Below are 11702 nucleotides of genomic sequence, written 5' to 3' on the forward strand. Positions count from 1 at the left end.
TCTCTCCATCTCCCTATCTCTCTTTCTCTCTTAATCGGTTATATATCTAAGGTCCGTATTAATAGTCATTACTTGAAACTTGTTTCAGGTAAGACACTCAGATTTTAATTTCGAGTCAGACCTGAGTTTCTCAGCTGAATCGCGATTGCAAATATGTCACATGTATTATATAATTCGAATAAAAAACTCTCATCTAACTTTAAATTCAGATTTGAGTATTTCACGTAGGACAAGTTTCAAGTAACGACTATTAATACGAACCTAAGAGCTTCTTTTACATAGCATAGTTGATCAGGATCAACTTGATGAGAATCATGGGATCAGTTTCGAATCGAAATAGAATTCAGGCGCGCTTTCAACGACGTCCTTATCCTCGCAACTCTCCCGAGCGGGTGGAGGCTGCTCGCTCGCGGAGATCGCGAGAGAGCACTCGCGAGGAGATATACTCGCTCGCTCGCGGAATAGACATAGGTGGAACGCGCGCGTAATCGGGGCCAGGTGTGGCGCGCATGCATGCATGCATGCATGCACGCACGCACGCACGCACGCACGCACGCACGCACACACGATGTACCATTTGCAAACGCGAACTCTCGCGAGCGGCGAACACGACAAACGCGCACACGCACACATGCATCGCCGGCCGGCTCTATACTATAAATAGATCTGAGAGAGCTACCTGTACCACGCGCGCACCACGGCAGTCCTTCTGCTGCGCGCAGCAGCGCGCGGTTGCGGCCAGGATGCGAGATGTGCACGCGGCTCCGTGCTGCGCCTTCGCCACATGCGGCGAGAGCGCACATGCGGCGTGAGCAACGCCGCCCGGTTAACTGTATAAACCGCGCGACGTCGTCCTCCTGCTCCCGCGACCGTTGCTCCGCAATTAACCACCCGACAGCCTGCTCTCGCCGGCTGATTAACAATGCACGATGAGAGTGGAAAAGCACGACAGAGAGAGAGAGAGAGAGAGAGAGAGAGGGAGAGAGAGAGAGAGAGAGAGAGAGAGAGCGGGTGGCACCCGCGCCTGTCGCGACCAAATCGATCACCCCGCGAATCGCATTTCGCGCAATATCCGCGCCGATCACCCCCTCACTCTCTCCCCACGCTCCTTCAGCATCGTCGTCTCCGACGACAGAGTCCGGACTTGGTAACGGGTCCCGATAGGATTAGATGACTATCAGGAGGCCGGCGCGATCGATCTGGCAACGATCGTATCGTGTCGTATCCGTTGCTCATAAATTATCCGTAATGCCAACGATTATAACTGATTGATTAGGAGAGGAAACCACTCGCGCAAGAAGTCTATAATATCGCGCGCGCGAGATGATATGAATATAATAATCTACGGGATGGGGTGTTGTATCTGGTGTACGCGATCGCGTTCGCGCGTATTATACGCGTCTCACATCGCTGTCGTGGTACGCTACGCGGATAGGCAGACGTGCGTGAGTTTGACAGCAATTTCACTTGTCGGATTTGTAAAGGTTGCTCTTGTGAAAATGGTTCGTATGGCACTCCCCTATTTATCACGTAGAATGAAGTAATGGAAGTACGAAGAAAACGTGCATAAGGAACGATCAGAATTTGCTCAAAACAATACGTATAGCATGCAATATGAGGATTTGAATATAACTTTTGGCAAATTTGTTGCCGCAGCAATATGACGGGAAGTTGATATTATCGTGTGATGCAAATTTAACGATTAATTTAGTACAATTTTGTCTTATATGTGTAACTTAAAATACCGAGTAGAGTTTCTATTATTACGCGCGCGATTGGTCGTAATACTCATAAAAGTCTATCTGCATAGAGATATGTTGTAGTTTTCTTCATATAAATTTTTTTCAATTTTACTATATTTCTAGTGGGGCAGAAATAGACTGCCGGTAAGATCAATCTTGCTAGAAAAAACAATAAATCTCCTTAGAATTTTACTACGTCTCGCTGGAAACCTAGCAAATTTTTTTAATGCCAACACATTTCAGTTCCCAAAATATAAATGACACATAAGAAATGAAAAGATGGTCAATTACTGCAGAATATCGATCTATTCCTCAATATTCTATATCAATTGGAAAAATCACGAAATTCTATAGTAATTTTTATTGTTAAGTACTTTCTGTGTGCGTACTCTGGTGAAAAGGAAAGAGTTCCTGGCAACAAGGAATATACACTGAGAAAAAAATATTTGATATTCGTAACTATAATCGCATAGAAAAATGATTACTATAAATTATGGTAGAGAAAACTATTGTTTTCTTAAATTATACTATAATATTAGTGATAATAACTTTATATCTATGTTACTACTACTATTAGCATGTTAGAACAACAAAAAAATATGGTTGGGACCAAAAATAACTATAATTCTAATTAGATCAACTATTTTTTCTTTCAGTGTATGTCTAATACAATATTTTCCCCCGATAAACTGATATACATGAACTTTACAATAACTTTAAGTACATTAAATCATGAAATTCAGAAATGTCGAGTCCTTGATAATTAGTCAAATTGTACTCATATTTTTATAGAATGACGACATAGAAATACAAAAGAAATTATCAAAATTTGTCAGAAATAATACGTCACGTTGAATATAACATGAAAATCTGAGTGTAACTTTTAGCAAATTTGTTGTTGCATTAATACACGAGAAAATTTACATCAATGTATATGATGTAAATTTAATAATTAACTCGATACAATATGTTTACTTCATAAATGTAATTAAAAGAATCGTAAAATGTCCATCATCGATTGCCTGACGTCGTAATAATTACACGGGAAAAAAAATTTGTTACATATGGACGACTAAACATAGTTTGCTGTACTAGCCACTTTTTCTTTGTTGCAAGAGCCAATTTCCTTGCTAGGATAACAAGAAAATCTGCTCCTGCAACAAAAAAGGTAGCTAAAGCAGTAAATTATGTTTAGTTGTCCATCTGTAGCAAATTTGCTGCGTTAGCTACTTTTCTTACTGTAAGAGCAAATTTTTTGTTATCACAGCAAGGAAATAGATTCTTGCAGCAAAAAAAGTGGCCAACACAACGAATTATGTTAAACTGTCCATATATAGCAAATTAGTTTGCTGCAAATCCTTTTCTTCCGCGCGTGAAAGCCTATCTGGATTATTGGACGTATGCAGAGTATCTTTGTCGCTAAGATATCGCGCGTTATTGGCCCTCGCGAATTGGCCCAGGCTGTCAATTCGATAGAGAGAGAGATAATCAAGGTGTTGACGCGGAGCCAAGTACGATCCGCGACGAGTACCCTCGTGCACGCGACGGGGAACGAAGGTAAGTAACGCGACGTCGATCGACGTCGCACGGTGGATCTGAACGCGTAAGGTTGACGGGCACTGCATTAGAAAGGATGAACAGCGGTTTTTCGCGGCGGATCGTTACGTCCAGACCGCATTCCGGGCAACGCAGATGGATAATCGCGAGGAGGTGGAGTCCTCTCGGCGGTCGCGAAACACAAGCTCCCCGCGTGAGAAAGTGCATAAACAAAAAGGCCGCTAATCGCCGCGCAATCGGCTGCGGACGGGGGAATGTTACGAGTGCGAGACGGACGATCATCACGGCCGGTCATTTTGCGAGATCGTAAATTCACGATACGCCCTGTACGCGCCACATTAGAAGATGGACAGAACGGCTCGGCCGTGCTATCCCGCCGCGCGATTTCATAAGCGCTCATCGCGCGCGCGCGCGCATACCGTGAGTAATAGTCCTAAAAGCGGAAACCTAATTACACCGGCAAGTGGAGATGATAGCGTGCTCTGCGGCTACCAATCGCGCGCGGAGGGGACGACTCGGCGAAGGTGAACGTTATCTCAATCGGACCGCGAGAGACGAGCGGGACGTGACGTTACGGATTCGCAGCGTCATCGGGGAATCGCTGCGCGCGATTCGATCGACATTTCCGCGGCGAGATGCGACGACGTGCGTCGTCGAAAATAGAAATCTCTATCTCGCGCCGCATCCGCGACGACAAATATCTCGAGAAAGCCATCTGAGAAAGTCCGGCGGGACTCTGTCGCGCGTGCCCCGAATATGATGTGTCCGAGACAGACGGATGATGATTCGGGAGAAGCGAAGCGTCTCTCTCGGAAATACGCGAATACGGGGGACGGAGCGCAATTGCTGGGCAAAGTGAAATTTATTCCATAGTCTTGGTCAGACTGATCTCAAACAGTAATCTGGTTTGTGCACTGAGAGAAAGGGACACCTAAGTAACAGTAAATATTCATTCGCGATGGGGAGATACCAATAACATTTCAATTCACACGATTAACAATTCACTTATTCTAATCTATACGTATAAAATAGAATGTCTGTCTGTATGTTAATTCATAAATCTTTAACCTATCTGAACTGCTTTTGCATAGTTCCTTTCTAGGATCTTGCGGGGAATATAGGCTACCGTGAAATGTGGGCATCCTATCTCCTCCTCCTGATTTCATCCTCTTGACATTTTGGAATAACTCCGGCAACGCTGAATAGCTTAAGCTAGTATAAGATATTTTTCAAATAAAAGAATATACATTTTCTTAAAAGAAAACTTTAGCTTTTTTCATGAAAGCAATTGTTTATTATATTTAAGTAAGAGAATTTAGATCTTAAATATATATGTTATTAGTATCTACATCAAATAAATATTTCTTCTCTCAGGTGATGTTATCGATTCTTAATGATTAGTAATTCTTATTATTCATAAGGTCCTGATTGCCATGCTGCGTTACATGATTTACCAAGACCCGATAACATCACTTTATACAAAACAGATATTTAATTCGGATCAACCTGTTCAGGGCTATGGGATAAATTTCTAGTATTTCAGGTAAAAGTCATAAATTTTTTACACGAAAACATATGCTGTTGAATCAGTAGAATTGAAACAACACACAGAAAAATATCATTTTATTGCTAAGAAAAGCAATTATTCAGTATATCATTACTTTTCTTCTGTCAAATAATGGATATCTTCAACAAAGAATATTTTCTTGATAATATTCATTACAAATTTGAAAAAAAGCTCATTAAAGTTTCCATCATCAATTGTCTTACGTCATGATAATTATGAAAGTCTCTCTGGATTAATACATTGTCATGTACTGAAAAGATTTTACTCTCTTTATTAGAATATTATACAATTTTATGAACGAAAATTGCTTTCAACTCTATGTAGTAAGCGATTGAATTTTTATTTCAATTCAATATTCTTGATTAAAATATCAAACTTCAGAAAGAATGTATTTTGATGATGGATTTGCGAATATATAAACTTGAATATACTTGAAACAAGTGACATTTACTTGAACGCATAATGTACTTTTCTCTGTATGATTGGAATAAATCTTGATCCCATAGCAATGTTATTGAAACTAATACTCGAATTATTGAAACAAATGCATCATACATTGTTTCAATCAAGAAGATTTATTCCAACCACGGCGCACTGTCAGCCAATTCTATCGACTCAACAGCACTCTTTCCATACGTGTGCGCACATCTTTTTTGCATCATCACGTCACAATGTGGGCAAGATTGTAAAACGACCGAGTGGATTCTCGCACGTCGCATTAAACGTTGTCGCCGGCGATTTTATTCGGCGCCGGCGACGCCGACCGTCGCTTACGTTGCAACTTCGTTCGCCACGAACGAAAAGAAGCGTCATCATTCCCGTCGCGTAGGCCACTATTGAAATTTCCGATCGAGCCACTTGCACTTGCGGATCCGCGTCCTCTCTTCCTCGTAGCGGAATGAGTTGTAGGCTTAGACGCGGGATGACGGTAGGAAATTATGCGGATGTCCAGCTGGGATAATGGCGCCCGCGACAAACCCGCGTCGTTTCTCTCTCGCCCGATTTGCTCGGGATTCCGCCGGGTGCGCGCGCTGATGGACGCGATCAACGTCGGAAGAATGTACGCATCGACAAAACGTCGGCGTTCCGCGACGGAAAGAGCGCCGAAAGAGACGAGCTCGATCTAGAGCTCGGGATCGACCGAGAGATTCGTCGACGATTGTCCAGCCGGACGACGCGAAACAATCAGATCGAGAGATAGCGAGCAGCCCTCGGGACACGATCGACTAATTTTTCAAAGACACGTTTCACACAGACCGCTATTGATATACACGTCGTGCCGTTGACAGATGACGCGCCATTATCGATTCTAGTGTCCATCTCGTCTCCTATTAAGGCAGCACGAGGTATCATCGCCGTCGCCGTCGTCGCTATCAACTGTCAACCCATGTTCCCTCAAATGCCAACGACTTTTGGTCGTCTTTAACGAGTGCCACCTGACGCCGCAACTGCCCCTAAGGAGGCAGTTGTCTTCGGACGAGCGCACGGAGTGGGCGCAGTAGGTAAAGGCGCAAGGGTGGACAGAACGATGGAGCAGATGCCGCTTGTTCACGATTAGAAACGAATTTCTCTCTCTCTCCCTCTTTCTCGAATAATGGCCCAGCGGGGTGGGAGAAGAGGGGACGGTTTGCATCGGGCGCAGCGACGATCTTATCCGCACGATGCGAGGATATATTCCGCACCGTGGACGCGAAAGAAGCGCTGTAGTCTCGAGCTTCTGTCCTTTACACGCGGTTATTTATGCAGCCCCGATGCAATTATGGGCCGTCATAATGAGTAAAACTGTCGGCACGTCGTACGATGCAACGGTCGAGGAAGGGCGCCCCGTACGCCCGAAGATCGATCGTCAGAGAAGGACGTCGCCGAAATATCCGCGACGCGCATATCGCTTCCCTCGCGTGTCGCTTTATCGATGAATCTTGACGTGTCAATTTATGTGCGGCCGATTAATCGACGGATCATGCAAAGGGTAGCGTTGCACGAGCCCTTTGTATCTTATCGGCCGGCGGTGATCTAGTTTCGACGAAAGGGATACCTTCTTACGGCGCAAACAACCGACGACGAGCAGCACGACGGGAGGATTCGCAGAGCGCTCGCAGAGCTGTACGGGAATGTACGTGCGCGTCTTAAAATTAATAGGGCCAATTTTGTTTGAATAACGACCTCGATGTCGACGCTAATGATATCCATGCTTTATGGCAGCGACGAATAATTGCGGCGCGATGATCTCTAATTCACCCGCGATTATGTCGAGAGCGCCTTTACGCGGCGCGCACGTACGTGCATTTCGTTGCGGGAGTGCGCGAGTGGAATACTAGAAAGAAGAGCAGGCGAACGCGAGACTCGCCGCCGACGGCGGATATCAGGAAGAGCGCGACCTATCATTTGCCTCGCTTCCTGACATTCGCAAATAGGAGCGTACGCATCCGAAAGACTCGCGAATACGACTTATTTAAGAGAAAGAAGAGAGAAAGAAAGAGAAACAGCCGAACTGAAACTCGGATAGGCAGGTGTACGTATAGTAAATTTGACGGAGACTTTATTAGTCGATTTACAAAGGTGCCTAGGTGGACTTTCGTGATTATCGTGACGTGAGACAGTCGATGGTGGAAATTTTATATGTAGTCATGTAAATGTTTCGTTACACTGACGCAGTATTTATTAAAAGTTACGCTTAGATTTTCGTGTTACATTTTATATGATATATATTTTTTGGGCTAAATATCTCTCTTTCAAGAGAGAGAGAGAGAGAGAGAGAGAGAGAGAGAGAGAGAGCAACGAATTTATTAAAAGTTACGCTTAGATTTTCGTATTACATTTTATATGATTTATTCTTTTGAGTTAAATCTCTCTCTCTCTCTCTCTCTCTCTCTCTCTCTCTCTCTCTCTCTCTCTCTCTCTCTCTCTCTCTCTCTCTCTCTCTCTCTCTCTCTCTCTCTCTCTCTCTCTCTCTCTCTCTCTCTCTCTCTCTCTCTCTCTCTCTCTCTCTCTCTCTCTCTCTCTCTCTCTCTCTCTCTCTCTCTCTCTCTCTCTCTCTCTCTCTCTCTCTCTCTCTCTCTCTCTCTCTCTCTCTCTCTCTCTCTCTCTCTCTCTCTATATATATATATATATATATATATATATATATAGAGAGAGAGAGAGAGAGAGAGAGAGAGAGAGAGAGAGATTTAACTCAAAAGAATAAATCATATAAAATGTAATACGAAAATCTAAGCGTAACTTTTAATAAATTCGTTGCTCTCTCTCTCTCTCTCTCTCTCTCTCTCTCTCTCTATATATATATATATATATATATATATATATATATATATATATATATATATATATATCATTGATCATTTTCTCCTTATTTCTTTCATATTTCTATTTGGTCATTCCGTATGATAAATATGAGTGCTATATGAGTTTTATTCATAAGAAAAAAAAATTTAGAAATCGACTACTACAAATACTATCAAATTTATGTACACCGACCGAGGTTGCATACAAGTGATTCATACGGCAATCACATTTTTATCACACAGAATAACGTAATAAAAATATGAAAGAAATACTTAAAAAATAATCAAAATTTTCTTAAAACAGTGTGTTATTAGATTGTATGATATAAATTTGTATGATATAAATTTGATGATTAACTTAATACTGTACATTTGCAACATAAATAAAATTAAAAATACATTATAGTTTCCATTATTGATTGTCTCACATTATAATAATCATAAAAATCTACCTAGGTAGACGAATATCAACTTGGTAACAACTCTTTATTAGTCGATTTGTAAAAGCTGCCTCCCTTATAAATAAATGGTTCATATGACACTCGTATTTATCACATGAAATGGAAACACGAGAAGAATGATCAGAATTTGCCCAAAACAATATACCATGCAAAAAATGTGATAATCTGCGTGTAATTTTCAGTAAGCTTGTCGCTGCATCAGTATAACAAAAAACTAATATTATTATATGATATAAATTTGATCACTAACTCATTAATTTAATACTGTACATTTGCCTCATAAATGTAATGCAAACAAGTTTAGCGTTTACATCATTGATTGTCTCACGTCATGATAACTATGGAAGTCTACCTTGGCGCTATCGAGAATTCGCGTGCGAATCGCGCGGTACTTCTCTCATCGGCTCGAAATTAAGGATATCACGGCTGCCAGAATTGATACGCGACGCCGGAAACTCCTCGGTAATTTATAACGTGCCTGTGTATCGTGTCTAGCTATTTTAATTTTCTCGATCTCATCCCGTGCTTCCGCTCTCGCGGCATCTCGGGCACAATCGAGTCCGTCGGGTTCGCGTATCGCGGTGTACTCTGCTCTCGCTCGAAAATCATGCCCGTCACTTTTTGCGCGGCCAACTACTCGCCAGTCATTAGCCACGCCGGCAGATCTATCATTATTGCGTACGAGCGGCTATCTGTAATTGGCGAATGTAAACACAGAGTGTAACCCCGCCGCTGCGTGTGTGTCGGTGCGTGGATGCGCGTGTGCGTGCGCGCGGCTTGCGTGCCGGTGACCATACAGCCCGCACCAAACCCATTCACGATTTACGCCAGGCAAAACGCGCGTGTGATTTTTCGTGATTTACACCGAGCCGATAGCGCCTTTCCGCCACCCCATTATTTCGAGCGCCGAATTAATCCGACGTGTCACGGAGCTCGCGTCGCTCGGGGACCGATAAAGATGTTTCACGACAGTGAGTACTTGACCAAACAACTTCAAGAGGAGACTTATCAATGCCACAATGTACGTTTCTACTTAGCACATTAAGAAATCTGCCGATACGTTTCGCTGATGAAAACACTTCCTACTCGACTCCTCGAGATTTCCTTTTTATCACTGAGAGCAAAAGCGACTGTCCTGTATAATAATGAGATAATCTTTCTCTTTCCCTCCCTCTCCCTCGCAAATTCCATTAATATTCAATCCGCGCAAGGATAACTCGTCCTTGAAGGGGTCCGGTAAATGCGGCGGGACAGATTGGCCGGTGATCCATAGCTCGTGACGGTTTTACGCAATACAGCGGCTCGCGATAAATCATCGCCGGTCATGATAGCGAGACGACCCTCTATCGTAGCGTCAATGGGGAGAGTTACTTAGTGGCGAGACCGGCTTATCGGGCGAGCCTTACCTGAATACGAATAGCCTCGTCGTCGTCGTCGTCGTCGTCGTCGTCGTCGTCGTTGTTGTCGTCGTCACGGTCGTCTTCGCCGTGTGGTTATATCCCTCGGCTATGTCCTCGCCGGGCGTTGAAGTCTCTGAACGCGCGCTTACTCACTCAACACCTCCGTCGCGGCGACTCACTTCACCGTTCGGGTGGCACCGTTCACAGCGCTTGTCTGTCATAACCCGGCACAGGTCCCGCACGTGTAAATATCGTCACAGCACCACCTGACACCTCGGCGGACCTCGATTCACCCCCGGATCGTTCTCGCCTTCTCCCTCACTCTCGGCGTGATCTTCAGACGGGGATGATCCTGTGAGCTTGAGCGCGCCGACGGAATATCATCGTCGCCGACGGTACCGCGACGTCGTAGCTCGATGCAGCCGGCCGACGTGGTCAATCACCGTGGATCAGGTGTCCATTAAGAATGCCCGGCTCGTTGGTCACCGTTGCCGTGCGAAACCTTCCGGATCGTTGGTCCCGCTGATCGCGTGGCTGGACGCGTGGTGTTCGCGCGGGTGGGGGAGGCGATGTGTCGTCGGGTGAGAGAGACCGCGGGTCCCCGATGGATGTCGCCGACGATGACGGGGTGACGCGATCGGCGATCGTTCAGTCGCGATCGGTCGTGGTGTTCACGCGGGAACGCGCGGTACTCTCTCGCCGAGATCGAACGGATGATACGGCCGGAATGGAAACGTCACTTCCTCGCGGACCCGTCCTGATCGGATCGAAGTACCTCGGCGAGAGAGGGAGAGAGAAAAAGTCCGAGCGGTCTACCTCGAGTGCTCCATCGCCGGGACGAAAGGTCTCTCGAGAGAGAGGCAGGTTCCGTTTCGGGACTCTAGGAGACTCCGGGAGAGAGTATCATCCCCTTTCTATGTGACGCGAATCCGACGTCTACGTTGTTCCGGAGCACACCGAGTTGCTCGATTAGGCCGAGCCAGGTCTATCGACGTACGAGCGAGGTCGTGACTCGATCACAGGCAAGTGACAAAAACATCGGACCCCGCGAGAGTGACGATGGCGTCGCGACGCGGGACAAGCTCGTGACTCGTCGAGGACACCGAGACGACAGGACACCTTCGGGCAGGAGAAAACGCCCCCGCGCCAGCAGTCCGAAATTTCGTCGCGATGGACACGCGTGGCGATGCGACGCGAGACGCGCCGATGCGTGATGCGAACGCGTCGGAGGGCGAAAAGCCGGGGGCCTTGCGTACGAAGAGGCCCGCGCGCGCGTTACGTCGTACCGGTCCCCTAACGTCGTCGTGTCTACGTTCGTCGTTCTACCTCGTGGAGCGTGCAGCAGGAGGCGTGCTGTCCCGGACTGGACTAGCCTGGGCCCCTGGAGTAGAGAGGGCCGGTCGCGCTTCACCTCCGCTTCGCCGGCCTCCCTCCACCGAGACTGCGTCGCTTTAGGTGCCCCTCTCTCTTTCTCTCTCTCTTCCTCGGTCTCGCGCGGGGCCCTCTCCCTCTCTCACCTGGGGCCTTCGTGTGCCGCGGCGTACCGCCGCGGCTTACCTGTCTCTCCCTCTCCCTTTTGCCGCGACCTCTCGCGATATCAGTAGACTGAGAGCACGCGAGAGAGAGAGAGAGAGAGAGAGAGAGAGAAAGAGAGACAAACGGACAGAGGAAGAGAGAGAGGAGAGAGAGAGAGA

General features: G+C 45.8%; 1 protein-coding gene across 1 annotated transcript in view; it reads right to left on the reverse strand.

Moving 5' to 3' along the window:
* Window positions 1–11358, reverse strand: part of LOC116847115 (loricrin) — a 233164-nt gene extending 221806 nt beyond the window's left edge. The window contains exon 1 of the mRNA XM_032821767.1: window positions 10015–11358. The gene's annotated coding sequence lies outside the window, so the exon portion shown is untranslated. The remainder of the gene's footprint in view (window positions 1–10014) is intronic.
* Between the last annotated feature and the right edge of the window lie 344 nt (window positions 11359–11702).

This window comes from Odontomachus brunneus, unplaced genomic scaffold, assembly GCF_010583005.1.
Source record: "Odontomachus brunneus isolate Ranch 3 - 2012 unplaced genomic scaffold, Obru_v1 Obru_scaffold_074, whole genome shotgun sequence".
In the NCBI taxonomy this organism is placed as follows: Eukaryota; Metazoa; Arthropoda; class Insecta; order Hymenoptera; family Formicidae; genus Odontomachus; species Odontomachus brunneus.